This window comes from Miscanthus floridulus, chromosome 2, assembly GCF_019320115.1.
Source record: "Miscanthus floridulus cultivar M001 chromosome 2, ASM1932011v1, whole genome shotgun sequence".
Taxonomy (NCBI): Eukaryota; Viridiplantae; Streptophyta; class Magnoliopsida; order Poales; family Poaceae; genus Miscanthus; species Miscanthus floridulus.
This window is the reverse complement of record NC_089581.1, coordinates 53,316,654-53,342,694: the sequence shown is the minus strand read 5'-3', so window position 1 is coordinate 53,342,694 and position 26,041 is coordinate 53,316,654.

Below are 26,041 nucleotides of genomic sequence, written 5' to 3'. Positions count from 1 at the left end.
AATTATATTTTGGTCATCTTTTCATTTGATAAAATTTGAAAAGTTCAAATTTTGAATTTCAATAAATGGCAACTTCAAACAAGATTTTGAAACCTTAAATGATTTCAAATAAGAAAGTCATGAACATAAAAGTTGTTGAACACATTACTATCTACAACTTTTATATTGATCATCTTTTCATATGACTAAATTTAAACAGTTCAAATTTTGAATTTTAATAAATGGCAACTTCAAACAAGATTTTGAAACCTTAAATGATTTCAACTAGAAAAGTCATGAACATAAAAGTTGTTGAACTCATCAGCTATCTACAACTTTTATTTTGATCATTTCTTTATTTAATAAAATGTTAGTAAACATTGTTCATAAATCCACATGTCATTCATAGTTTCATAAACTATACGAGAGACATGTTGATTTATGAATAATATTTACTATCACTTTGTCAGATGAAGAAATGACCAAAATAAAAGTTTTAGATTTTGATGAGTTATACAACTTAGGTATTCATCACTTTTTCAGCTGAAATCATTTGGTGTTTCAAAATTTTGTTAGAACTTATCATTTGAAAATTTGAATTGCTCAAACTTTGTCAAATGAAAAGAATGACCAAATCAACATAGTAACTTGATAGGGCATGATTTTAGAAAATTTTAGAAAAAAATCATCACATTTGGAGTTAGTATGAGGAAGAAAGACTAGTTACAAATTTTATCCAGAGATTAAAAAGAAAAATCACAACTGTTCATGACGATCAATGATGAACAAGTGATGATTTCTCTTTTTAATCTATGGCTGAAACTTGTAACTAGTTTTTCTCCCTCATACTAACTCCAAATGTGATGGCTTTTTTCCTAAATTTTTTAAAATCATGCTCTATCATTTTAGTCTGGTCATCTATCTTTGTCACTAATTTTGGATAATTCAAATTTTGAATTTCAGAAAATGTCAACTTCAAACCTTAGTTTTCAACCACTAAATGATTTCAGCTGTAAGGGTGATGAATATAAAAGTTGTATAACTCATCAAGATCTCCAACTTTTATTTTGATCATTTCTTCATTTCATAAAGTGTTAAGTGATTTCATAAAGTTTTTAGTAGTAATAGGGTGGATGTTGAAATAGATTCATCTAGATGTTGCAAAGGGTCGTCTCACACACATGCATAAATATAGTCTCACACACATACATAAATATATAGTCTCACGCACATACATAAATATATAGTCTCACATGCATGCATAAATGAAGTCTTATAAACACACACACTTACACAAACACTCCACGTTCAACAACTAGCTAGCCCGCTGTAACGACTTTTCCCTTGACATATTTTCGTTCCCATGGCAATATGTTTTTGGGCAGGTTCTTTTCCACAACACTGATCTTATTAGGAAAGTCTATGAATAGCGGCATCTCATCGTAGTTATTGTAAGCTTCAACATCGTCCACGTCATCAACTCCGATAATGTGCTATTTCCCGAAGGCAACCACGTGCTTTGTCTTCTTCTTCAGGGGGGAGGTTACTTTGTGGGTAAGGCATATAGAAAACTTGTGCGACACGTGATGCGAGCACCCAAGGGTCATCTTGGTATCCTAGATTCTTAAGGTCCAGGACTCTCAATCCGATCTCGTTCAGTTGGTGTTGTTTGATCCAGCGGCATCGAAATAGGGCCACTGTTATATCCCTTCCATAGTCAAGTTCCCATATCTCTTCAATGATGCCAAAGTATTGGATCTTTCATCCCACTCCATCGAGTGTTTCTATTTGAATGTCGCTGTTTTGGTTCACATATTTATTATCCTTTGTGTGGGTATAGTACGTATACCCATTGCGTGGGTATAGTACGTATACCCTCCGCCAACCTACTAATGGTAATAGAGTCTATGGTTTCTCTAGGCGGTATGTTTTGGTCCTTCAACCATGTAGTTAGTCGTTGCTTATGCTGTTTCATGACCCAATTATCTGAATGACCATTTCTCTCTGCCATAATGATAGCCAAGTGTTCATCAATGTACGGTTGCATCAGTTGTGTACTCTGCAAAACACTGTAATGCGTCTGACTTACCTCTTTATAATCATGGTCGATGAACACTTTTCTACCACTGGTGGCCTTCCCAGCCAGCCTACCCTTGTGATGAGAATCAGGTTTACCAATCCCTTTATGTACTTTTAGGTACTCTTGACAGCACTCGATGACTTCTTCAGTACTATAACCCTCTATCATGGAGCCCTCTAGGTATGCTCGATTATGCACATATCAACTTAGAACCAACATGAACCGCTCGTAGGACCATATTTCATGCAAGTAGCAAGGGCCCAGTGCCTATATCTGATGAACCATGTGAATCATGAGATATGGCATTATATAAAAAAAGTAGGAGGTAAACACATCTCTAGTTGGTTTTGTGTCTCCATCACAAATTCATGTAGGTCACTCAACTCTTGCTTGTCAATCATCTTCTGTGAGATCTTCGAAAAGAAGTAGCACATGCGGGTGATGGCCATTTTCAAGAACTCTGGCTTTATAGCTCTAATTGCAATAGGTAGAAACACTGTTAGCATCACATGACAATCGTGAGCTTTGTAGTGTGTTATTGATAAGTCCTTCATCGACACTAGCTTCTTCACATTCGCTAAAAATCCAGTTGTGACTTTGACCCCAATTAGGAAAGTGCATATAGCTCTCTTCTCTTCTGGTGTTAGGTTGAAGCACGCCGTGGGCAGAGTGTATTTTCCATTAGCCTCAGGTACCGGGTGAAGCTGTGGCTTCACATTTAGCAGCACCATGTCTTTCTGTGATTTCAGATCATCCTTTGACTTGTCTGTGTCCATCAAGGTAGCAATGAGACTTTCAAAGACATTCTTCTATACGTGCATAGCATCAATGGCATGGGGGACCTCCAAGTCTAGCCAATAAGGCAAATACTAAAAGAAGATCGATTCTTTCTTAAAAGGTATGTCTTCAACAGGAGGTGTGCTTCTATCTTTGTTCGTCTCATTCGAATTCTTCTTTCCATAGATGGCGTGTATGTTTTTTACCATTCTGTACACATGTGCACCATTTTGTATCCTTATTCTCAGTCAACGTCATTGTATGCTTCTCTGCGGCTTCAATAAATTTATCCACCTCTTCACGAAAACCTGCCTTAAACCTTAACGAACCATACATCCTAGAGTGTAACACCCTAAAATTAGCTACTTTCTAAAAAGAGTAAAATGATTTCTGTTAATTGTTTTGTGCTCATAAAAACATAGGTACAAGAAATTTTTCTTTAAATTAAAATCCAATGTAAGGGTAACAACATGTTTGCGCATACATACCGTTGCATTGATACTTTTGTGATGAGTGGTTTGGAAAATAAATTCAAATCTCAATCTTTAAAATATTGCTTTCAAGTAGTGGTTTAAAAAGAATTTAAAAATTTGCAAAAACAAAAGTTAGATAAGATGCCTTGTTTTTAAAATCTAAAGGCTTGGAAAAGGTTTTAAGACACGTTAGAACGATGCCTCTCTTTCCGAGAATCTTTCCGACCTTTTTCGGTATTAAATTCATATTTTTTGGAGCTTTATCTTTTTCCTAGATCAATGCAAAAGTTTTTTTTTCGGGAGCTAAACCACTTTGGTTGTGTTCCTTATTCTTCCATCTATCCCCAGGAATTTTTCTAGTATTTTTCGGAGCTCAGAGATATTTTTCGGAGCCTAAATAGTAATTTCCGATTTTCTGTAATTATTTTAATTCCGAAAATCAATATTTACTAAAATATCTCGGATTTCCAAAATATCCAAACCCTACGTATATATATATATGCCGGCGTAGCCCTCGATGCGAGGATTCCAGAAGTACAGCCCGTTTTTTGAGCCGCCACTCGTAGCCCCACAGATCGGACGCCGAAGTTCTCCACAGCTAGGTTTCCGGCGAATCTTCGGCGAGCTTTTTCGGCCACCTCGGACGTCTCCGGCGAAAACCGTCACCACCACGAGATAGATCTCGTCGTTCTCTACGACGTCTTGTCATCCTTTTCGCGAATCCGTGCCCGTTCGTCGTTTCCCTAACATTTCTTCTTCTTCTTCGGCGAGGAACACCATGACGCGGTCTTCTCCTTCGTCTCCGGCCACCACGGCACCCTCCCGTGTCCTGGCCCTACTCCCACGCCGCCGCACCTGGGCTGTGGCCCTATACCGCCCTGTCCCGTGCCCTTGCTCGTGAGCGAGCCAAGCAGGATGACCGCCGCCGCCCTGTGCCGAGCGTGCAGTGGCCGGCAGCCACCGGCTGAGCCGGCTCAGGTCCAGCGCGCCGCTGCCGTGGGCCCCAGCGCCGCTGAGCGGCCTCGCTGCTGGCCGGCCAGGCCAGCCGTCCTCGGCCCTGCCTACACGAACACAGCAGCAGCAGACAATCTCTTTGCCATGGCTGCGTACGTGAAGACGAACAGAGGTACAAGATGAACGCATTTACAAGTTTACAATTCCTTATTTATTAATCCCCGCCGTTTCTTTGTTTTAAGTCCGATTCGAGTCGTTCCGGTTGCGTTGGTTTCGTAACGTCGAGCTCCGCAGTAGTGTTGATGTTTTCATGTCACATTATTTTCCATATAAAGCTAAATATTAAATTGATTAACATGCTTGTAATTAGTTTTTATAATTAAAAGCAATTTAGGTTTATACATCGTGCTTTCATAAATAAATGTTAATATGATTAATATCAACAATAATGTCTTCTCGATTATAATTTGTTTAGATCAACCTCGAAACCTTTAGTTGTTCGTTTAGTGTCCCACATGTTTCATGCTATCTAATCTATAAATGTTTAAATGGCTTAAATAATAATTGAAGATATGTTTATAAGATAAAATATGATTAGTGAATTTGGCTTTCAGAATTAAAAATATAATTTGACTAAAATAAATTAGTAGGTCTCACATGTAGATCCTGCAATGCTTTCTCTTAATTAAAACAATAAAGGACCTAGATTTTTCTTTTATAATATGTAATTTTTTTCGCTAGCCTGATTACGGTTTAGCATAGACGTGTTCTCCATGCCACGTAATTATGTGTCTATAATTAAATATAGGTTCGGTAAATCTATATGTAACTACTTTTCTAATCTAAAAGCAATATAGGTGTTCTCGGATGGTACTTTATTTTGTAAAGTTACTTAACTTATACGACAACATTTATAAATAAAATATGAATAAGGTTTTACTTTGGTTTTATAACTTAATGTAAATTGTTTAGCTCAACTTAAGATATTTCTCTGAAATGTCCATCACCATGTTTTTATTAACTAAAATGAATAAAGCTTATAGTCCGTTCTCTGTTATGTTGCAAACATCTCGGTAGTCGTGTCCTCTTTAACGATAGCTCCGTTTTCCGTTGTTCTTGCGCTCTAGCGACCGCGGCACCGAGCCTTGTTGTTTAGTGTGTTCTTTTCTAGCTTTTGCTTTTGTGTGATGTGTTATTCTTAGTCTACCTTATTTCTTGTATGCTTGTCTATGCGTGGTGCTTGTTTCGAGTAGAACAAGAACCATTTGTGAGCGTTGGAGATCAGAAGTTAAAGTGCCGAAGCTGTAGAATGGAAGATGAAGTTGATGCTTCTCTAAGCAAGTTGCTTTGGGTGTAAAGCAAGTTAAAGGCAAGTATAGCTTGGGTTTTCTTTCTGTGACCATGATCTTGAAACTTGATTAATGAATATGCTACAAACATAAAAGATGACTTGTTAGCAACAACAGGAGGGTTAAATTCCCTCTCCACAAGGTCTCATTTGTAAGTGATCATCTGGGACTTACAGTACAGCTGTGAGGGCTATATGGCTCTAGCTCTAGTTGCTTGGGAGACCTTTTCTAGCAGGCTTAGAGGATACTGCGAGTTGGGTATAGGACAACCTCTGTCCTATTGTGCCTTGCTATGGAAGCGGCCTTTTAATGGAAGGGGGGTTCCTATATTCGATGACCCTGCGGCCCTTCCCGGTTAGACGAACTTCTGAGCAGCTTTATATGATTTCCGGTGTTTGGACCTTGCAAACCCATACATTTGGAAATCATGACTCACAGTGAAAGTATACACCTCTGCGCAGAGTTTAATAAACTGGTATACTAGCCGTGCCCACGGATACGGGCAGCCCGGAAAACTGAGGGAATTGTTGTATGTTCATTTAAATTGTTTATGTGCAATTCATTACTCAATTACACTTGATCATGTGGTTATGGACTACACTACCTTGTTGTTATATTTGTTGAGTTCGACATGGACTCACTCTTGCTATTCCCCCCACACCTCAGGAGAAGTTTTAGGCTTGTGATCAACTAGTCAGTTGGATCCAGTGGAGTGAAGTCTACACCTAGAGATCAGAGTTGTCTATCCGTTGATTGTTCCTAAGGTTATAACTTTTATACTATGTACAATATGTATTTAAGCTTTGTTATTTGATATCACCCCTCTTTTGTAGCTATATGTGAGATTTGATTCTAAAGACTCACATATGGTGTGCATCAGGTTTTGTCCTTAAAACCGGGTGTTACAAGTTCCTGTACTCCATCTTTTACAACAACAACAAAAAAAACATTAAAGGACTACTTATTCAGATATATATAAAAATGGATCAAATTAATAATTACTTGAGAATGTTTTGAGACCAACCTTTCTTTCATGGGTTGGAGTGAGTGACCCGAGGAGGAAGAAAGGGCTGCAGTTTTTTATACGTGGGTCATTTGTAGGGGCGGCTGGTGATTGAGCCGCCCCTACAAATCGCAGGTATTTATAGGTGGAGCATTTGTAGGGGCGGCTCAATCACCAGCCGCCCCAACAAATAGAAACACCGGGGGCGGCTGGTGAGTGAGTCGCCCCTACAAATCCAACCCATTTGTAGGGGTGGCTCATATCATCAGCCGCCCCTACTATTTCATTTGTAGGGGCAGTTGGTCTCCTAGGTCTATAGCATGCCACTGCAGGGGCGGCCGCCCCTACAAAAAAATTGTCTCGTTGCTACAAATGTTTTTTTTGTAGTAGTGAAAGCATTTTTTTCGTTGTCTACTACTCTCTCCCTTCTAGATTATAAGACTTTTTTTTACTTTGTTTGATACATTGTTGTGGCAGAACCTTCTAAATTATAGGGCCCACATGCACCTATCACTGTGCAATGACCTCTGACGACTATGCATATGTTCCCGGTAACTTAAGAAGACTGTCGGGTGTCCTCGGAGAACCCCGAATCATCCACGATTTTCCGAGCAGGACCCCATTACAGAGTCATTGCAGTATTACAATAGTTTATTCATTAATATATATCAGAGTGAAATAGCAGAAGTCTTATAGTAACTTAGTTTACAAAATAGTTGTTTAAACCTTACAAACTAAGTACGATTATTATTACAAACCATAGTAGTGGAGTGGCAGTAGTAACATAAAATATAACACACAAAGAAAGTACCCTGCCCAAGGGTCATACATTTACTTATCATCATCGACTTGAACAACAGTCATGCAGCACGGTCCAAGACAGACCTACCCATGAGGCTCACCTACAACAAGGGTTAACAAACCCTAAGTACAAAAGTACTCAACAAGGCTTAACCGAAATAAAAACTGATAAGACTTAGGAATGCAGGCTCAGGGATTCAAGGTAAGGCTTTAACAAGACTCAAAGTTCTTTTGCGTAAAAGCTCTCTAACAAGATTCTTTATTTCAACATAGAAACCTCCTTAAGACTATATATGAATCTGCCATGATCCATATTGAGATCATGAACTTCATATCAAACCCTTTCTCAAAACCAGCTCAAGTTTCATTTGTTAACTACGATGATGAACAGTGAGTTGAGTCTCCATAACCGAGGAGCAATGACGATTCAAACCAATTAAAAACCCAGTTGGGGATTCCCAACCACACGACATATGTAGGTCCCTGACCTACATATACCAACCTACCCTCAGATCCTCTAAAACAAGAATGGGTCCACGCCACCTGAGAATATAGTACTCCACCAATCCAGCCCATTACCACGTGGGTACATGCTACTCTCGCCATCTCTCCACTCCCAGTGCGTGAGTAGCCATTCTCGTAATAGAATAGCCAAGTTAAGGCTTACCGGAGTACGTGATCAGTACTACAAAGTCTCACCTCATGCAATTCAACAACAGACGATTCTTAATCGACATAGGCGGAAAGAACCCGCTCACAAGACCTCCATGTCCTATAGCTCTCACACACCGAGTCCTCCTGGTCTAGATTTATTACTCCCCATGCTCATATCTCATGATAACATAAATAACCAAACGTAACCAAAAATCCATTTATATCTTGCAGGTGACAGGTAATCACCCAACTTTTATCAGTCTAAGCATGACTAAGCATAATTAAGCATTCTCGAATTAAAACTGGTAACAAGGTTGATATGGAAAAACAAGGTTGGTAATGCACCAATTAGGTTTCCACTCAACTCCTAATCACTTAATGCAGTACTAAAAAGCAAAAGCGATATAAATTTGTAAAACACAAGGTAGGTTTAAATGCATCCAGGGCTTGCCTTGGTTGTTGGAAAAGTCATGTTCCGGGGATGTTCCACAGTTATCAAATCCGACCTCAATAGACGGATTAACTTCCTCAACAACTTGATTGACTACCACGTTCTCGCTTTCGTTCACTACACATAGTAACAATGCCATGTTTAATATGATGCGAGATATAAAACATGATGCTTGATGATGGATGCAAAAGTTAAAAACTTGAATACAACTTTTCTGCGTGGTACAGTTGCAAACTAACAACTAACTAAACTTTTTCACAAACTCAAAAACTTACTTTAAGTACCAAGGATCATTTTATACTAATGACCCAAGGTCATCATTGTCGATGTTTGACCACCGATAGCCTGCCACGGGGGTCCCTAGGGCAGTATGTTCAGGCTTCAGCGTATGCAGAACTCGACGGTGAACGCAAGAGATAGTCGACTTATCCTGGTTCAGACCCTCGATCGTAGATTGAGTAATAGCCCTATATCTAGTTGGCGTTAGCCTTTGCGTTGGATTGATCGTAAAGTGTTGTGTTGTACAATTGTTGTCTAGCCTTTTTCATCCAAGGAGCCATGCCCTCCTTTATATAGTCAGAAGGCCAGAGTCCTAGTCGATTTATAATGAGAGTTCCTAGTAGGATTACAGAGTAATATTACTACTAAGATTACAGGGGAAGAATCCTAGTTAGGCTAGTTCTTCTCCCTTCCTTGTGGGCTATCCCATGGGTCCCGCACCGACAAGCCCCCGAGCACTTCATGGTTGAGTTCTGGAAGCCTTGTCTTCTTCCTTCAAGTCTTGTCGAGCAGGAACAAGCATCGTCCGAGTGCTTTCTTGAGCGAAACCGTGGAGCGCTTCGTGACATCTTCGCGTGGTGTGTACCTTTTTGAAGAAAAAAGTATCCCCGTTTGGATGTAGCCCCCGAGCCTCTTGCTGTTTGGCAAAAGGAGCTTGAGGGTCTTTTTTTTGAAATCTCTCTGATTCTTTGTTGAAAGGCTCCCGAGCATATACTCGATTTCCTTGTTGAAAAGAGCTCTGATTTAGCTATGTTCGAGTTCTTTTTGTCGAAAAGAGCTCGGATATAGCTATGTCTGGGTTCTTTTTATCTTGTGGCCTTGAAGTCATCTGTCTTGAAGAAGTGTTCTGAGTGACGTGCGCTTTTTTGAAGGAAAAAGTGCACTCACTGAGTGTAGCCCCCGGGCCTCTTGCTATTTGGAACAAAAAGTTGGAGGATCTTGAATCTGAGTTGTTCGAAAGAACTGTATACCTTTCCTTTTGCAGCTCCCGAGCATATATCCGGGTTGTTTTGTTCAAGAAGAACTCGGATGCAGGGTCTTGGCGTATTCTCTGGTAGTCTACTGTTGTCAGATGTAGTTGTATGGTGGTGATTGAGTGTAAATGCCTTTTGTTCACGGGTTGAACTGTGTTGGTATATTCTTTTGAGTTGTTTTCCATCTAGAGAAATTAGGAGGACGCCTGCACCGACTCCGCCTAGCTTGAGTGATCCATCAAAGTACATCTTCCAATGATCAAGGATGGTGCTTGACATGGGTTGTTGAATTTCTGTCCATTCGGCAACAAATCAGCAAGGGCTTGAGATTTAATTGCTTTCTGCGGGGTGAAATCGATGTTGAGAGCACTGAGTTCAACCGCCCACTTAGATATGCGCCCTGTTGCGTCTCTGTTGTGTAAGATGTCTCCGAGTGGGAAATCTATCACCACAGTAATCTTGTGGCTTTCAAAATAGTGACGAAGCTTGCGTGAAGTGATCAGTAGTGCGTAGAGTAGTTTTTGCACATGCGGGTACTAGATTTTTTTATTCTGACAGTACTTCGCTTATGTAGTATACTGGGCATTGTACTTTATACACGCACCCTTCTTCTTCTCTTTCTACTACTATCACCATGCTGGCTACAGTAGAAGTTGCCGCAATGTATAGCATTATGTCTTCATCTTTCTTTGGAGGTGTGAGGACTGGTGAGGAGGTGGGGTATGTCTTAAGTTTCTTGAAAGCTTCATTGGCTTCTTCTGTCCACTCAAACTTGTCTGTCTTCTTTAGTAGTTTAAAGAAAGGTAATCCTTTTTCGCCAAGTCTTGAAATGAAACGATTGAGGGCCGCCATGCAGCCTGTTAGTTTTTGTACATCTTTGACGCTTCAAGGAGGGCCCATCTCTATTATGGCTCAAATTTGCTTGGCGCTTGCTTTGATTCCACGATGACTGACCAAGAATCCGAGTAGTTGTCCTGAAGGAACTCCGAATACACACTTGTTTGGGTTCAATTTCCACCTCCACCTTTTTAGATTCTCGAACGTTTGTTTTAAGTCTTCAATCAGTGCATCTGGGTTCTTTGTTTTTACAACCACGTCATCCACGTATGCTTCTATGTTTTCGCTGATCTGATCACCAAGGCATATTTGGATAGCTCTTTGGTAAGTGGCTCTAGCATTCTTGAGTCCAAACAACATGGTCTTGTAGCAGTAGGTGCCGAACGGAGTGATGAAAGATGTCTTGCTTTGGTCCTATTCTTTTAATGCGATCTGGTGATATCCGGAATAGTAGTCCAGAAAGGAAAATAGAGTAGATCCTGCTGTTGAATCAACTATCTGATCAATGTGTGGTAGCCCGAACAGATCTTTTGGGTAGTGTTTATTGAGATCTGTGTAGTCGACACACATGCGCCACTCGTCCGTATTCTTTTTCTGTACTAGAACTGGGTTTGCTAGCCAATCTGGATGAAGGATTTCTCTGATGAATCCGGCTACCATTAGTTTTGTAATTTCCTTTTCAATTGCTACCTTCTTGTCAGGAGAGAATCGTCATAGTCGTTGTTTCACAGGCTTGGAGCCATCATTGATATCAATTCTGTGCTCAGCCAACTCTCTTGGAACCCCTGGCATGTTGGCCGGCTTCCAAGCAAAGATATCCTTATAGTCTCGAAGAAAGTTGGTGAGCGCGAGTTCCTATTTTGCTGATAGGTGTGCACTGATTGTTGCCATTTTTGAGGGATCACCGATGCCTAGGTCGATTTGCTTGACGTCGGCTTCTTTTGGTGGTGCTAGGATGCTTGGCTTTTTAGCCGATATCTCTAGTTCTTCTTGGCTTATTTCTGTGGCAATAGTGGCTATTTCTTTTCTTCCATCGATTGCTTGTGCTCTTGCTGCAATTTGAATAGCCTAAACATCACAGTCAAATGCTCTCTTTAAATCACTCCAAAGAGAAAGAACACCGTTAGGCCCTGGCATCTTAAGCAATAGGTACGGATAATGCGGTATTGCCATGCATTTCGCTAGTGCTGGGCGCCCGAGGATTGCGTGATTTGATGAATCGAAGTCCATGACTTCAAACTTGATGAACTCTGTGCGGTAGTTCGAGGGAGTCCCAAAAGTAACTGGTAGAGTGATTTGTCCAAGTGGCATTGTTGCCTTGCCGGGTACTATGCCATAAAAAGGTGTGCTTGTTGGTGTGATCATCCCAGTGAGTTGTAGTCCCATCTTCCTTAGAGTTTCTGAAAAAATGATGTTGAGTCTGGCTCCTCCATCGATTAGTACTTTCGTAACAGCCATATTGGCAATGGTTGGATCTAGAACCAATGGGTAATGGCCTGCATTTCCTACACTGGTCCATTGGTCTTCTCTTGAAAATTGGATTGGATACTCTAACCAATTGAGATATCTTGGTGTAGCAGGTTCTGCTGCCATGATGGTTCGTAACACTAGTTTTTCTTGATGTTTGCTTCTGGAATCTAGAACCTCGGCAAAGATTACTGCCACTGTCCCTCTAGATTTTTGGAATCCCTTGTCTTCATGGTTGTCTCCTTCTTTTTTCTGATTGTCTTCTTTATTGTTTCCCTTGTTATCTTTTCTTGTGTTTCTTTCGTTGAAGGTGTAGCAATTTCCGATGGTGTGTTTTCCATTAGGGTGCAAGGGGCAACGTATGTTCTCAATGTCGTCATATCTTCTGGGTTTTGAAAACTTCTTTGATTTGTCAACCATTGCTATTGTGTTGTCTGGACCACGCTTTCTCTCCTGATGTCTGCTGTTTCGAGGAATTTGCCTGTCTGGGTTGTCTCTGTTGTTTCTATCCGGGAATCTTTCCCTTGTTTTTTCCTCTGCAGTAATCATCTTTTCCACTGTTCTTCTGAATTCTTCATTGTTTCTTGGGTTTTCTTTGCAGAAGTCTTGAAATTGCCACCTAGCCATGATTCCGTGAGAGAAAGATTCGATTACTTCTCGTTGCGTGATGTCATGTACTTGAGCTCGTAGTTCGCCAAATCATCGATAGTAATTTCTTAGACTTCCCCTCCCTTCTGCTTGAGTCCTTTTAACTCTGCGTGGGTGATTGGATGTGTAATAATTCCCGTGAAATTTTCACAGAAAGCTCTTTGCAAGTCTTCCCAATTTCTGATTGATCCTGGATTCAATTTATCAAACCATTGAAGTGGCATGGTTTCTAGGGCCATGGCAAAGAATAAGGTTTTGATGTCATCGTCTCCTCCGGCCAATTCAATTGATTATGAGTAAATCCTGAGCCATTGCTTTGGTTCGATCTTGCCATTGTACTTGGAGTGGTTGGACGGCTTGAACTTGTGAGGTAGTCATATTGAAGCAAGTCTATTTGCAAACTAGGGGAATCTATCGTACGTTCTGGCTTCCATATATTCTGATTCTACGCCCCCTTCTTGCCAACTATCATCTTGGTGAGAGTAGTTTTACATGGCTGTCCGAGTAGGTGCTTTGCTTCTAGCCTTTCTTGGTTGTTCGACTCGGTTGTTTTGACTATGATTTCTTCGACTCTCTCCGTTGTGGCTTCCACTTGGTCCAAGTCTTTCGAAGGCGGACTTCCTTTGATTTTGATCTTCCTATTCATGAGACATCGACCTATCTGGTAGTCTTGAGTAGGCCCTTCTGTCGTGCGTCCTTAGAACTGTTGATCGGAGGAAGTCCCGAAGCTATTCTTGTTTTTCATTGGGATGTGAAGTCGCCCTGAGTTCTTCTAGTGCTTCTCGGATCTTATCGTAGGGTGTATTCGCTGCTCATCCTTCTTTGACCTCTCGCTCTGATTTTCTTTTGTTGTACTCAGCTAGATCTGACTCATATTTGATCCAAGTGTCCTTTCGCTGCTTAGCACGGCGTTGACGTCCTTGTTTCAATTTGTTCTTTCTTTCTCTCGCTTGCCTCTGACTCTCAGTCTCACCATCATGCCCCTAGATAAATGGTGATATGTTGGATTCAGATTCATCTGAAGACCTTACGTCGGGTACTTCTGGGGGGATCAATGGTGATCGAGGACGGCGAATCATGAATACTTCTCTAGCGTGAGTTGTTCTATCATCGTTGTTGATTTCCATACTGCTAGAGCTGTTGATAACTTCAGTAGAGGTTTCAAGGTCATAGATCGAATCTGCTTCTTGGTAGGGTAGAGTTGCTATTATCGTGTCGTCGACTAGTTAGGTGCCGTCATCCTTAGGAATGGTACTTGGCCAGTGAACAATGCAGTCTTGAGATGTTATAGTTAAAACGAGACCTTCATAGGCTCCTTTCAGTGGCATTCTAAGCACGAGATAGGTGGATCCTTCGTGCCATGTCTGATAAGGTGTCTCCATGTCGTGGGGTCCGAACGGAAGAGGACCCGACTTCTTTGAAGTACTCTAAGTGTACTCCGAGTAGTATTCTTGATAGGTTGACGTCATGTTTCGGAGCTTTGTCAGAAAAGAACTCAGTTTTCCAAAAGAACTCGGATAAGACTTCGTCTCAGAAACAGAACTTGAGTCTGAATCGGATGCGTGAAGTCATAGAATCTGAGTTGGATTGGACATTACGAGCTGCGTGAATCTTCCAGCAAGCCGATCTATAATTGTCGTCGAAATGAAAGAGTCTTGATGATGATCTGAATCTTCGAGGAGACGGCCTTAGAGCTTGCCATCGTCGCCTGCCTCACAGATCCATGAACCGAAGATGAAGATTGATCCCGTTGAGAAGATCATGTTGGCGAGGTCCGTCGAGCTCTTGGATGTAAAGTCGTTGAAAGCCCCTACCTAGCGCGCCAGCTGTGCCATGGGGGTCCCTAGGGCAATATGTTCAGGCTTCAGCGTATGCTGAACTCAACGGTGAGCACAAGAGACAGTCGATTTATCCTGGTTCGGACCCTCGATCGTAGATCGAGTAATAGCCCTACGTCTAGTCGGCGTTAGCCTTTGCGTTGGATTGATCGTAAAGTGTTGTGTTGTACAATTGTTGTCTAGCCTTTTTCATCCAAGGAGCCCTGCCCTCCTTTATATAGTCAGGAGGCCAGAGTCCTAGTCGGTTTATAATGAGAGTTCCTACTAAGATTACAGAGTAATACTACTACTAAGATTATAGGAGAAGAATCCTAGTTAGGCTAGTTCTTCTCCCTTCCTTGTGGGGTATCCCATGGGTCCCGTACCGACAATCACTCAATAAAAAATTCAAACAAAACCTAAGTCATTAAGGTTTACTATTTGCTTTTATGAATTAATTATTTAATTCAAAATTATGAAATAAATCAACTTCTTCCAAATGAGCTCAAAATTTTTGCAAAGACTCATCATATGATAACTAAGTGGCAAAACAATTTTCATAATTTTTGGATAATTATTTAAGCCTACAAAAATCATGGAAACCCATTTATTAATTAAATTGAGCAATTTTTATTACATTCAAAATATACTTAAAAGTAACATTTAATATTTTTCCTAATTATTTTACATCTCAGAGAGGTCACACAAAAATTTTCATAATTTTTGGATCTCTATTTAATTCTACACAAAAATAACAAATCATAGCACTATTCATTCAATTCTGCAAAATAGAAAAATCCATTTTCAAACCCACGGCCACTGACATCGGGTCCCACATGTCAGCACCGTTCTCCCGCGCTGACCACGGCGGTGAAACTCGCTGACCGGCAATTTCTCGCCGACGGTGAGATCTCCGGCGATGGCCAAGGTACTACCACGTTCCCCACATCACAGCGCGTCGATTGGTGTCACTAGCTAGACCAATTTCGGCTTGGTCCGAGCACGACGCCGGCCATGGTGGCAATGACGGCGCGGCTGTGGCACGTCGGTGAAGGGAGGCCAGTAGCGGTTAAACACAAGGCTCGGGAAGACTCAGGAGCTCACCCCAAACACGCTCGAGCTGAAAGATGGACCGGAGGAGCAATGGAGGAGCGAGTCGTCGATCACAGCAAACACGGCGGCGTAGGCTGTCGTCGACGGCGGTGTTCCGGTGGTTGCGATGGATGAAAGGATCAATCAACAAGGCATAAAGCATCACGGCAACATGGCAAAGCTGGAACTGCACTGAGCAAGAGCAAAGACACACCGTAGAGTGCTGGCCACGGTGACGCGCACTCGACGGTGATGCTGCCGGTCACGAGGAAGAAAGGCAACGCGTGGCGTTCCTCGACGGAGTCAGGCTTCAAGGACTGGTCAGCTAGGTTCACAAGGAGCAGGTGGAACTATGATGGGCTTTGCTGCGACTAGTATGCGCTACGGCGTCGGCATGAGCTCGACGGAGCAACGATGGCGTCGTCGGAAAAAACAGGGGAGAAGAAACGGAGAAGAACAGCGACGGCATTGGCCTTATAGCACGGCTTAGAAGCAAGAAGAAGCCACGCAGCAGCCTTCCCCTACCAGCACAAAGCCGGAGATGGCCACAGGCACGCCTGGAAGACGTCGGAAGCTCACCGACGGTGAGGTGTCGCCCGCCGGTACTGTTCCAGGTAATTATCGAATTGTCACTCGATTTAAATCACAAATTACTCCCAAATTTGTATGGCAACTCAAAAATCTCCAAAAATACAAGTTGTTCCAAATTCAAAGTTCTACAACTTTTCTTTAATAACCATACCCAAATTATGTCTACATTTTGAAATGCAAGTTTAAAATCAAACGGGGACACTTTAATAACATATCGCCTTTTCAAATTACTTCAATTTTTATATAACAACTTTGAAAACTCCAAAAATAAACTTTGTACACCTTGACAAGCTCTACACTTTTCCTTTTAGGCTCAACCCCAAAATGTGCTTAGATTTTGAATTAGATTTTCTAGGCTAAAATTAAATGTTGGAAATTAAGGTTTTCGAAAATCCAAATCAACACAAATGTTTTGAAGTTGATTCATTCCATACAAGTCAACACATATCACATGAAAGTAAACTTGTTTTAGTGAGTGCATATCAAAGTTTTTACTAACACCAAAATGATGTGCAATGCATATGATGACATGGCATGTTTTAGGGTTTGAAACACCAGAGGTGATACAATCTTTCCCCCTAAAAGAAATCTCGTCCTGAGATTTAAAGTCATAGGGTAAGTAATGGAAAAGGAAATGTGTCAAACAAAAACATCCAAAACCTATCCATAAAACAGCTAAGGTCCCTTTACAAAACATGGTTCGTAATGACAACGCACAACTAACATTATTCTATATTGACGCAAGAAACTCCGGAAACTTTTCTAGCAAGTAATCTTTGGATTCCCATATAGCTTTTTCTTCGGAATGTTGATTCCATTGTATCTTGTAGAATTTGATTGTCCTCCTTCGAGTGACACGATCTTTCTAATCCAAAACTCAGATAGAATATTCGGAATAGGTCAAATCAGGTTCAAGTTCCACTCCTTCAACCTCAACATTCTGATTAGGCACTCGAAGACATTTCTTTAATTGAGAAACATGGAACACATCGTGTACAGCTGAGAGATGTTCTGGTAACTTCAAACGATATGCCACCTTTCCACACCTCTCCAAAATTTGAAATGGTCCAATATAACGAGGTGCCAACTTGCCTTTAACACCGAAACGGGTAACTCCCTTCATAGGAGATACCTTCAGATATACAAAATCTCCCTTGTTAAACACTAATGGTCTACGTCGTTTATCCACATAACTCTTTTGCCGGGACTGAGCTATCTTCAAATTACTTTGTATCTGCCTAACCTTCTCTTCTGTTTCTTTCACAAGGTCAACTCCAAAGAACCATCTTTCCCTGAGTTTAGACCAATTTAGTGATGTTCTGCATCTACGACCATAGAGTGCTTCAAATGGAGCCATCTTAATGCTCTCTTGATAACTATTGTTGTATGAGAACTCAGCCGAAGGTAAACATTCATCCCACTTATTGGAATAGTTAAGGACAAAACACCTTAACAAATCTTCAAGTACTTGATTTACTCTTTCAGTCTGACCATCAGTCTGTGGATGATAAGCGGTACTATATAGAAGTTTGGTACCCAACGAAGCTTGCAATTGTTTCCAAAACTTGGAGACAAACTATGTACCTCTATCCGACACAATGGTCTTGGGTATACCATGTAAGCTCACGATTCTCGCTAAATACACTTGGCATATTGGATAGTAGGATATATACTCTTGACTGGAAGAAAATATGCTGACTTAGTTAGTCAATCTACAATAACCCATATTGAGTCAAAACCTTTTGATGTCTTGGGTAGACCAACGATAAAGTCCATACTAATATCCCACTTCCAAGCTGGAATAGGCAATGGCTGTAACTCTCCAGTGGACCTCAAATGTATAGCTTTTACTCTTTGACAAGTATCACACTTGGCTATATATCGAGCAATCTCTATCTTTATTTTAGTCCACCAGAATCTCTGTTTCAAGTCATGGTACATCTTATTACTTCTCGGATGGACAGATAACTTGGTTGTATGTGACTCTTCAAGAATTGACTGTCGCAACTCAGGAACCTTTGGTACCACTAAATGATTCTTGAACCATAGCACACCTGCATCATCTATTCTGAAGCATGCTGCTTTTCCCTTCCTGACTCTTTCTTTGATATGGGCTATACCCTTGTTTTCTTTCTGAGCGGCAATTATCTGGTCTCGAATAGTTGATTCAACAGTTTATTGGTCAAACTACCTTATTGAATTATCTCTATATTCAACTTTTCTATCTCTTGACATAAAGTCATATCCATTGTTTTTACTGCCAGGCCATTGCAATGACTCTTACAATTGAGTGCATCTGCAACCACATTTGCCTTACCAGGATGGTAATGCACCTCCAAGTCATAATCTTTAATCAATTCTAACCATCTTCTTTGCCACATATTCAATTCTGATTGAGTAAAGATATACTTTAAACTCTTGTGATCTGTATAAATATGGCATGTATTACCAAGCAGGTAATGCCGCCAAATCTTCAAAGCATGGACAACTGCTGCTAACTCCAGATCATGGGTTGGATAATGTTCTTCATGTCACTTAAGTTGCCTAGAAGCATAGGCAATGACTCGGCCTTCTTGCATCAATACACACCCAATACCAATACCCGAAGCATCACAATAAACGTCAAATGGCTTCTCGATATCTGGCTGTGCTAACACTGGTGCAGTAGTTAATAATCTCTTCAAAGTCTAGAAAGCTTCTTCATATTCAGGTGACCAGACAAACTTGGCTTGGTTCTTCAACAATCCCGTGATGGACTTGGATATTTTAGAGAAATCTATAATAAAACGATGGTAATAACCCACCATTCCCAGAAAACTCTGAACCTGATGAACAGCGGTTGGTGGTTCCCAATCTAGTATATCCTTAACTTTGCTTGGATCTACTGCAACTCCTTCAGTTGACAAGACATGTCCTAAAAATTATACTTCCTTTAGCCAAAAGTCACACTTACTGAACTTGGCATATAACTGATGTTCTCTTAGGCAGGTCAAAACAATTCTGAGATGTTCCGCATGTTCTTTCTTGTTCTTGGAATATACTAAGATATCATCAATAAACACCACTATAAACTTATCTAGCTCAGCCACGAATACTGAATTCATCAGATACATCAAATGAGATGGAGCATTCGTCAAACCAAAAGACATTACCAAGTACTCATATAATCCATATCTGGTGGTAAATGCCGTTTTGGGAATATCTTTAGGCTTAATTTTGATTTGATGATAACCTGACCTCAAATCAATCTTGGAGAAAACTTTGGCTCCAGCCAGTTTATCAAAAAGTAAATCTATCCAAGGTAAGGGATATTTATTCTTAATGGTCAATTCATTCAATGGACGATAATCAACACACAATCTCAGGGTCTCATCTTTCTTTTTCACAAAAATAGCAGGACATCCCCAATGTGATGAACTAGGTTGGATAAACCCTTTATCAATCAACTCTTGCAACTAAGTCTTCAACTCGGCTAACTCCTTGGGAGGCATCCTATAAGCTCTCCTAGAGATCGGAACTATTCTAGGTTTTAGATCTATGTTAAACTGAACATCCCTATCAGGTGGTAGACCAGGTAAATCTTTAGGAAAACCTCTGGAAATTCACAAACTACAGGGATATCTCTAATCTCTTTGACAGAAGTTGCACAAACTTTTTCCACTGATCTCTTTAAGATTGGAAGTTGGATAAGAAGCTGAGAATTATTATCTAGCAAACTCACCCTTATTGCCCTATTCAAAGTATCTACAACAGCTTTATGCTGATACATCCAATTCATTCCCAAGATCACATCTATATCCTGATCCTTTAGAATAATCATGGTGGTGGGAAAAATGTGCCCACCTAGGTTTATACGTACTTGGTACATCATCTCCTTAGGACACAGATGTCCCTCGGGTGACTGTATATAGAAACTTTCCTTTATTTCCCCAATTGGAATTTCATGCTTTATGACAAAGGTTCTATTAATGAATGTATGAGATGCACCAGAATCAAAAGGCATAACTGTAGGATGATCAGCGATAGGAAACATACCCAGCATCATGGGTTCCCTTTCTTGAATCTCCCTAGCTTGAGTATAGAAAACCTGCCCCATCTTCTTTTCATTCTTGCCCTTCTGATCATTTGGTTGCTGTTCTTGTCCTGAGCTTGACCTTGTTGATTTCTAGGAGCCTTCTTGAAATTTGGATTATACTGCTTAGGATACGGACATTCCCTCAAGAAATGACCTGACCTCCCACAATTGAAACATGGGTAATTGTGGCCTTGGGGTGTTGGAGAACGAACACCAGGAACATTTAACTGTTGTGAGTTTGGATAAGTCATGGTAGGACGGACATTTGGTTGTTGACCGGCTTGGAATTGCGGTGGGCAATAAGGAGGACGATAGTGATTCACTAGATGATAGATTATCTTCTATCTCTTTTGATTGCCATTGAAAGACCCAGATGGCACACTCTTCTTCTTTATTTCCTTATGCTGCCGATATTTCTCCTCTGAAGCAATAGCAATATTAACTGCCTCATGATACGTGACATTGGTGTAGGTAGTCATCATGGTCTGAAGTTTGGTATTAAGGCCACGCATGAACCACTTCTTCTTCTTGGCATCGGTGTTAACATGCTCAGGTGCGTACTGTGAAAGGTGATTGAACTTGCCCACATACTGCATGACTGTTTGATCACCTTGCTTCAAAGCAAGAAATTCATCAAGCTTCATGGCTATAACTCCCTCTGGAATATAATGGGCACGGAAAGCAGTGTAGAACTTGGCCCAAGTTAACTGAATACCGGCTGGTTACATAGCCACAAGGTTTGCCCACCAAGCACTAGTTGCACCTCTAAGTTGTTGCGCAGCAAAAACAGGCTTCTGGAACGCAGTGCATGGAATGAGGTCAAACTTCTGCTCCATGGTATGAAGCCAATCATCGACTTCAAGTGGTTCATCAGCCTTGGTAAATACTGGTGGTCGTGTATCCATGAAGTCAACATATGTAGCTTCTTGCCTTTGATAATTACGACCATGGTTCCCTTGCATCATATTCTGATTGCTTTGAGCTAACTCCCGAAGCAACCGAGCATTATCTACAGTCACATTGACTAGTGCCACGATAGCATCAGCCAAATTTGGTGGAGCTAGTGGGGGATCAGGAATACCATCCTCATCTTGCGAAGAACCAGGAATAGTCAAACCCCAAGTACGACGCATCTGTTCATGACAAACTAAACTTTACTCACAAACATTTATTGAACTGTTAAAAGAGCTTGCTACAAATACATTACACAGGGCTCACTTATTTATACACAAGTCTGCACTTAAGCAAGACTACCCAACTAGACTAGAACTCACTATTTTACAACTCTACTCTCCTCCTCGATCACCACAAACCTCGTGATCGGTATCCATTCCAGAAATATTTCCGCCTTCATTATCACTTCCATTGACCATCACTACTTCTCCTAGATCTTCTTCTTCCTCTTCTAGTTCATCATCATCAGCTATGATGACACCTAGGTCCATTGCATCTGCTTGAGGCTCATAATTTGGATTCAGGAGATCATTCAGCCTATGGACTTCTTCATGCAGATTGGTATAATGTTCTTCTAAGTCTTCTACATAGAACTCTAACTCATGAGCTCGAGCTCTAGCTACATCTTCTCTATGCCAAGCTTCATTTCTTCCTTCCACCATACGAACTAACATACACTCATAGTTCTTATGAACGGTGGTGCGATGCCTCAATTGATCCTGTAACTTTCCCACCTGGATAGCATCCAAGGCCCTATCTCTAGTAGCCCATGCTAACTCTACTGAAAGCCTCTGTACCTCAGCCTAGGGATTAGGCGTAAAGCTGCTATTGCTAGCACCATCACTCCTAGGGGCAAGTTGGTGATGAGGAACTCCTTTGGGTCCAATGGACTTACAGGGTGTTACCTTAGTACGAGCCATACTATAGAAGGCAAGATTTAATAAGATAAGACAATCTGACAAAAGTCTAAAGAGTAGCAAGGATGATTACACTACTCAACCCAAACTAAGAGGAAAAGTAAGTAACAAGTGAATTAATCATGATTCATGAATCGTCCTTACGAAACTTAAACATCAAAGCTCCTGTTGTACATAACAATAGTTCTTATTATATAGGGCATAATAAGATTACTACTCCACCATACAAAGCCTTTTTAATCAAATAAGGAATGGCGAGAATGAATTAGGATAAGTCGGAAGCAATTTGGACCAAATTAACATGTTAAATTTATTTGTCCCAAATCATTTTGAAGTTTTTTATAAAACAATACTACAAAAACTTTATAACGGTCGCTCTGATACCACTCTATGGTAGAACCTCCTAAATTATAGGGCCCACATGCACCTATCACTGTCCAATGACCTCTGACGACTAAGCAAATGTTCCCGGTAACTTAAGAAGACTGTCGGGTGTCCTCGGAGAACCCCGAATCATCCACGATTTTCCGAGTAGGATCCCATTATAGAGTCATTGCAATATTATAACAGTTTATTCATTAATATACATCAGAGTGAAATAGCAGAAGTCTTATAGTAACTTAGTTTACAAAACAGTTATTTTTAAACCTTACAAACTAAGTACGATTATTATTACAAACCGTAGTAGTGGAGTGGCATTAGTAACATAAAATATAACACACAAAGAAAGTACCCTGCCCAAGGGTCACAACATTTACTTATCATCATCGACTTGAACAACAGTCATACAGCACGATCCAAGACAGACCTGCCCACGAGGCTCACCTACAACAAGGGTTAACAAACCCTAAGTATAAAAGTACTCAACAAGGCTTAACCGAAATAAAAACTGATAAGACTCAGGAATGCAGGCTCAGGGATTCAAGGTAAGGCTTTAACAAGACTCAAAGTTCTTTTGCGTAAAAGCTCTCTAACAAGATTCTTTATTTCAACATAGAAACCTCTCAAGACTATATATGAATCTGCCATGATCCGTATTGAGATCATGAACTTCATATCAAACCCTTTCTCAAACCAGCTCAAGTTTCATTTATTAACTATGATGATGAACAGTGAGTTGAGTCTCCATAACCGAGAAGCAACGATGATTCAAACTGATTAAAAACCTAGTTGGGGATTCCCAACCACACGACATATGCAGGTCCTTGACCTACATATACCAACCTACCCTTAGATCCTCTAAAACAAGAATGGGTTCATGCCACCTGAGAATACAGTACTCCACCAATCTAGCCCATTGCCATGTGGGTACACGTTACTCTCACCATCTCTCCACTCCCAGTGCGCGAGTAGCTATTCTCGTAATAGATTAGCCAAGTTAAGGCTTATCGGAGTATGTGATCAGTACTACAAAGTCTCACCTCATGCAATTCAACAACGGACGGTTCTTAATCGACACAGGTGGAAAGAACCCGCTCACAAGACCTCCATGTTCTGTGGCTCTCACACACCGAGTCCGCCCGGTCTAGATTTATTACTCCCCATGCTCATATCTCATGATAACATAAATAACCAAACATAACCAAAAATCCATTTATATCTCGCAGGTGACAGGTAATCACCTGACTTTTATCGGTCTAAGCATGACTAAGCATAATTAAGCATTCTTGGATTAAAACCGGTAACAAGGTTGGTAATGCACCAATTAGGTTTCTACTCAACTCCTAATCACTTAATGCAGTACTGAAAAGCAAAAGCGATATAAATTTGTAAAACACAAGGTAGGTTAAATGCATCCGGAGCTTTGTCCTTGGTTGTTGGAAAAGTCAGGTTCCGGGGATGTTCTATAGTTATCAAATCCGACCTCAACAGACGGATTAACTTCCTCAACAACTTGATTGACTACCACGTTCTCGCTTTCATTCACTACACATAGTAACAATGCCATGTTTATATGATGCGAGATATAAAACATGATGCTGACGATGGATGCAAAAGTTCAAAACTTGAATAAAACTTTCCTTCGCGGTACAGTTGTAAACCAACACCTAACTAAACTTTTTCACAAACTCAAACAGTTACTTTAAGTACCAAGGATCATTTTATACTAATGACCCATGGTCATCACTCAATCAAAATTCAAACAAAACCTAAGTCATTAAGGTTTACTATTTGCTTTTATGAATTAATTATTTAATTCAAAATTATGAATAAATCAACTTCTTCCAAATGAGCTCAAAATTTTTGTGAAGACTCATCATATGATAACTAAGTGGCAAAACAATTTTCATAATTTTTGGATAATTATTTAAGCCTAGAAAAATCATGGAAACCCATTTATTAATTAAATTGAGTAATTTTATTAAATTCAAAAATATACTAAAAAGTAACATTTAATATTTTTCCTAAATATTTTACATCTAGAGGTCACACAAAAATTTCATAATTTTTGGAGCTCTTTAATTCTACACAAAAATAACAAATCATAGCACTATTCATTCAATTTCTGCAAAATAAAAAATCCATTTTTAAACCCCACGGCCACTGACATCGGGTCCCACATGTCAGCACCATTCTCCCATGCTGACCACGGCGGTGAAACTCGCTGACCGGCGATTTCTCACCGACGGTCAGATCTCCAGCAACAGCCAAGGTACTACCACGTTCCCCACATCACAACGTGTCGATTGGTGGCACTGGCTAGACCAATTTCGGCTTGGTTCGAGCACGACACCGGCTATGGCGGCCACGATGGCGTGGCTATGGCACGCCGGCGAAGGGAGGCCGGTAGCGGTTAAACACAAGGCTCGGGAAGACTTAGGAGCTCACCCCAAACACGCTCGAGCTAAAAGATGGATCGGAGGAGCAACGGAGGAGCGAGTCGTCGATCACAGCAAACATGGCGGCATAGGCTGTCGTCGACGGTGGTATTTCGGTGGCTGCGGTGGATGAAAGGATCAATCAACAAGGCACAAAGCATCACGGCAACATGGAGAAGCTGGAACTGCGCTAAGCAAGAGCAAAGACGCACCGTAGAGTGCTGGCCACGGTGACGCGTACACAACGGCGATGCTGCTGGCCATGAGGAAGAAAGGCAACGCGTAGTGTTCCCCGGCGGAGTCAGGCTTCAAGGACTGGTCAGCTGAGTTCGCAAGGAGCAGGTGGAGTTGTGACAGGCTTTGCTACGACTGGTATGCACTATGGCGACGGCACGAGCTCGACAGAGCAAAGGCGGCAGCGGCGGGAAAAATAAGGGAGAAGAAACGGAGAAGAACGGCGACGGCATAGGCCTTATAGCGCGGCTCAGAAGCAAGAAGAAGCCACACAGCAGCCTTCCCCTGCCAGCGTGAAGCCGAAGATGGCCACAGGCGCGCCTGGAAGACGTCGGAAGCTCACCGACGGTGAGGTGTTGCCCGCCGGTACTGTTCTAGGTAATTACCGAATTGCCACTTGATTTAAATCGCAAATTACTCCCAAATTTGTGTGGCAACTCAAAAATCTCCAAAAATAAAAGTTGTTCCAAATTCAAAGTTCTACAACTTTGCTTTAATAACCATACCCAAATTATGTCTACATTTTGAAATGCAAGTTTAAAATCAAAGGGGGACACTTTAATAACATATCGCCTTTTCAAATTACTTCAATTTTTATATAACAACTTTGAAAACTCCAAAAATAAACTTTGTACACCTTGACAAGCTCTACACTTTTCCTTTTAGGCTCAACCCCAAAATGTACTTAGATTTTAAATTAGGTTTTCCAGGCTAAAATTAAATGCTAGAAATTAGGGTTTTCGGAAATCCAAATCAACACAAATGTTTTGAAGTTGATTCATTCCATACAAGTCAACACATATCACATGAAAGTAA